Source organism: Aplysia californica, unplaced genomic scaffold (assembly GCF_000002075.1).
Source record: "Aplysia californica isolate F4 #8 unplaced genomic scaffold, AplCal3.0 scaffold00240, whole genome shotgun sequence".
Classification (NCBI taxonomy): Eukaryota; Metazoa; Mollusca; class Gastropoda; order Aplysiida; family Aplysiidae; genus Aplysia; species Aplysia californica.
The window spans coordinates 593384-598503 of NW_004797510.1; the positions used below are offsets into that span (position 1 = coordinate 593384).

General features: G+C 41.0%; 1 protein-coding gene across 1 annotated transcript in view; it reads left to right on the plus strand.

Moving 5' to 3' along the window:
- The window catches only part of LOC101856433 (ras guanine nucleotide exchange factor P), a gene marked incomplete in the record, with an annotated part of 28242 nt that overhangs the window by 13328 nt on the left and 9794 nt on the right, over window positions 1-5120 (plus strand). The window contains 1 exon segment of the mRNA XM_035970233.1: window positions 2507-2995.

The window sequence follows — 5120 nt, forward strand, 5'->3', positions numbered from 1 at the left end:
GAGAGAGAGAGAGAGAGAGAGAGAGAGAGAGAGAGAGAGAGAGAAATTGGCGTGGGGCACGATTATAGACATTGATGGCTAATTGGATGCATTATGTTTCAAATGTGGGACGAAAACGGGTGAAATAGCGGGCCAGGAAAGTGTGACGAAAGTGGGTTGTGAAACAGAGATGTGGAACGAAAACTGGTGCACCGCCTTTTCTCCCCTCTTGAACTTGAACAATAAATTCCAAACCTTTAACTTTGAGAGGTGCGGGCCTCAGATAGAAGAGCCTTCCGTTCAACCAAGTCAGAGATCCCCGCTGTACCTCTCTCAAAAATCGATTACCCTACACTTATTCTAAAATTAATCAGACAGCTCGTTCTCTGTCTCGAGTGGTTTCTTGATTCAACGTCAATGCTACGTCACCGAGCGGCTTTGATCAACAACACCCACCCCCCCCCCCTTTTTCCCTCCACCTTTTGAACCCTAACCCCTTTTTCCACCCTCCTCTTTTTATGTTGCGTCAATAAGAGAAGTTTTTGGGGGTTTTTTTAACTTTCACTTTCATCTACCCCGTTAGTATCGCTGACCGCTGGGGCATCACTGTAGATTTTGCAACCAGCTTCATCCATTCTTCATGGTTCTCAGCGTTCTGTGTGTGTGTGTGTGTGTGTGTATGTGTGTGTGTGTGTGTGTGAGTGTGTGTGTATGTGTCAGTCAACTGTTCAGAACTGTCTTCTTATCATTTCTTCTGTCTGCCTCTTCGCCTCCCTCCTTGTGTTGTTCCCTGTTCATTCGTCTTGGCCAGAACTGATAATCGTGTGACGTGTCAGTACCACTGAAGTATGAGTCTTTTAACTGAAGTCAGGTGGTTCATAAAACACTAAGACAACACAAATAATACTACTTAAAGGCAATAACTGTTCACTTTGCTTGAGACGCTTTTGAAGTCCCCGCACAGTGCAGATTCAATAAACTTATCAAGTTGACGTGCTGATCTTGAAGTACTTGAAGTAACATTTCTACGAACTTTGAGAGGGGCAGGCAGGTTGGGGTAGCTTTTATATGGCTGTGAAGTCATTAACGTAAAGAATGATAAATAGATACTCTGTCTGCGTTTTCGAACTCGAGGGTTCGTGCGAAGAAGAAAAGAATAGGAGAAAGTGGAACTTGAGTTGGGATTGATTTCAATAGAAAATTTTAATAATTTTTTTAATATACTTGAGGACTGTTCCTGAATTTGATAAGAATTAAGTGCCTAGCTCAGCGAAAGTGCTCTCTTGTCACGACAAGTTAACTTATATAAGGCACAACTGTTGGGGCGAGATCTAGATGAGTCCTGCTCTGACGTGGTCGGAAATTCAACAAGCTACTTCCTCATCGACCTATGAAAAAAAAAAGCGCAAAAAAACCAAAACCACAATGACAATGACAATCTTTATTCATCTCTCAGGGAGAGATTTGTCTTGGTCGTTTACAATGGCAGTGGAGTGTTACAAAGGTTAGGTGCACTCACGCATGCATACAACAAGACAGAACATTAGTAAAAATTCATGTTTAAGGGGTGAAACAACCCGCTCCGCAAAACATTCTCTCTCTCTCTCTCTCTCTCTCTCTCTCTCTCTCTCTCTCTCTCTCTCTCTCTCTCTCTCTCTCTCTCTCTCTGTCTCTCTCTCTCTCTCTGTCTCTCTGTCTCTCTCTCTCTCTCTCTCTCTCTCTCTCTCTCTCTCTCTCTCTCTCTGGGGGGGGTGAGAGAGTGGGAATAAAGGGGATGAGAGTGTGTGTGTGTGTGTGTATGTGTGTGTTTGTGAGTGTGAGTGTTTTACACTCCCAGAAAAAAAAACTAGAAATACTCCAACATAGTGCCTTTCTGTTCTACTTCTTCTAACATTAAAATTTATTTTGATACCAAGGAAAAGCGTGATACATATTGTATTTCTCTAAATTCGAGCACATGTTTATAAGTCCATTAACCTCAAGAAAAACTTTTTTTAAGATCCTCCAGTAGGAACCTTTTTGCATTGGTGCAAGGTTTTCCTCTTGCATCGACATATTATGTAGGCTTATGTGATTTTTCAGAAGCCGCACCCCCCCCCCCCCTTCCCGGTCACTGAACTGTTAGTCCAGGGAGCGGCGCAGCGGCGAGTAGCTATTGTATGTTTGAGAAATTGTTCTGTGTTGGTGTAATATTATGTTTTTTTGCATGTACGTATGCATTTATGTATGTATTTATAATTATGCATTTTTGTATTTATGTTTGTCATTGTAACCCAGATTTCCGCACGAGGAATCAGTAAATAAATTTTATTGCTATTATTCATAGTTAGGTCGGTGCTTGCCAACATGACAGCCAAAAAGCAAACGGTGTACGGTTTTCAATAAATGTACAATATAATGGGTTTTTTAAATGACATGTACCTATTTATTTGAAACAATGTGTACCTGAGCACTGCTTGGAATTATCAAGTAAAGGTAAAGAATAATTAGAATTCACTTTCGTTTTTTTTTTTCTTTTGCCCCACAGGAATGTAGCTGGACTCATGACGTGACAGACAGATGTCGGGAACTTCGTCCCTGAGAGATCAAGAAAAAAATTAATATGAAATAGATCTTTTTGTTGAAACGGCGATTGTTCTGAGAATGTTTACGTCGGAATTCTGAGTGGTAAAACAGATTTTTATTATACTAAAAAGAAATCGTTGTCCGAACTTGGATGAAAGATTGCAACTCAAGCAGTGAGCATTTTGTCTTGCCATAGTCTGAGAATAACGACAACAACGAAAACAATAACGACAACAACGATTACAACAACGTCGACGACAGCAACAACAAGAGCAACAACAGTAACAACACCAACAACTTCAAACTTGATCAAATCCTTTTCCCATCATTTTGACATGCGGAAGAAAACATAGGCACCTCCGGCTGATTTGGTCGTGCACACTGAAGTCGGAGACATTCAATAAATGAGCAGATGGACCTAACAGCCACTGTGTCATCTGTTTCCATGATCGTAAAGTAAAGGTGAGTGTCTTTCCTGAATAAATTCGACGAAGAACAGTGAGTACAAAAGCGGAGGTGACTGTAGTTCTTGGAAAAGGAATGGGGAACAAAAATTAAAGTATGCTTTCCCGGGTGACAGACATAAATCACTGGATCCATGCAGTCTTGAGATCTACCCCCCATGCTCCCACAGACAGACACACAGACAGACACACAGACAGACACACACTCACACACACACACACACACACACACACACACACACACACACACCTCAGTTATGACTTTTAGCTGCTTTTCAGTTCCAACCCACAGTATTTCAATATCTTATCTGCGAGCTAAGCCACTGTATCGTCGCACAGTGCCACACCAGCATTTATCTCAAAGTGGATACCTTGCTCTGGGAGTTGCGTGAATCATCGGGCTATCTTCGGGATTACTTCCTTGCCTGTATGTCGTTGATCCTTTAATCTTCCAGCTTGGCGTCTACAATAGCATTTACCTTCACCGAGGTCCACTTATAGGGCGAGGCATATCAACTGTCTTGATAAGTATACAATATTTTGACACCTAGGGGTTAGGCAAGAAGGCCAGGAAAGAAGCGTGTGGCTTCAATAAGAACGTTTCTGATTTGTATGTGGAAATGTAGTGAGACAGGGTGCATTGTTAGTTTTGCTAGCATGCTGAACGGAAGAGCAGATGTCCCAGGTTCGAATTCCCAATGGGGAGTTCTTGACTTGGGTTATTATTGGCTCTCGTCCAACATGACTATGGTCTATCGGAATAGGCATTAAATTCGGAGATCCCACTTCTTGAATAAACAGGCAGTTTTGAAAGGGGCTTGACACCTATATAATTTTGTCTTTTTTTCATTGGGAAACGAGTATGAAACAAAGGCATGAAGGGTAGATCACTTAAGATTCAAACTAGCAGTATTTAAAGTTTGGTTGTTGTTGTTTTTTTCTGGAACCATGGTGACCTGCCGGCAACTCGATTTCCGGATTATCAAAAAGAGAAAAATGAGGGGGAAAAGGGAAGAGGTTTTTGTGTTTTGCCAAGTTAATAATGTGTTGTAAAGTGAATAAGATATTCTGAAAGGGTTATATTTGCTCTTTGATAACATGCATTAATTTAAACATTTTAGAATTTAAAAAGGATACTGTTTCTTAATATCAAATTCACAATTACAGATTTACAAAACACAAGTAAACACAATATATATTCTATATAAGGTATCTTTGCATGTGTTCAAGTATTATAATATATTACAACAAAGTATTCCACTGGCAGGTCCTTAAATTGCTCTCGCGGGTTCACAAGTATAGTCAATAGAAGACACCGATTTATCCTTTTGAAATTCTGAAGATGTTTTTATGTTTTTACAATTCGCATCCTTTTTCCTTGATTCTCAAATCATAAAAGATCACTAGGGTCACGATGATAAAAGGTTTAGCTGAAGACACCGAACAACTAGTCCGGCGTTTTATCAGAAATAGAGGGCACAATGCCATACGGTGCTCATTTAACAGTTTGTCAGCCTATGTAATATAATGCATTCAAGGATTATGTCTGTTAAGCTTCAATAATAGACTTGTATTGTGATATCCTACACTTTGCACTCTGGTGTATTTCTGGTTTACCACGAAGCGCACCTTTTGAACCCAATGAACGCCAGTGGAGAATGGTGCCACGAGCTCTCGACTACAGGGAGACAGGTCGTGGTGGTTTGTTTTTTATTTAGGCGTAACTGCACGGCTGATTGCGCGCACGACTTGCAGCTAGGTTTTTATTTTTAAAAGCGAAGGGTGGCAGCCATAACAGTGCGCAGCCTAGGGGGACACGTATATGGCTTCAAAATACTCCCAGTCTCGTCATGATATCAGAGATAAGAACATGGATTATAGCAGTTTGCGGTTTCACAAGCTAGGATTCCAACCCTGAAGGAACACATCAACTAGTGTTTGTGGTGTAGTAGTTAGACATACCACTGTTGCACACAGAAAATAGGTGAGTTCGATACTCGAGTGGAGCAGTAGTGAAATTATCACGTTCTTACTTGCAGTCTCCCTTTTTCTATGCTTTCTCTTTCACTAAAAGGAAATGTCATGGGAAACATACCAGGTACCACCCCCCCC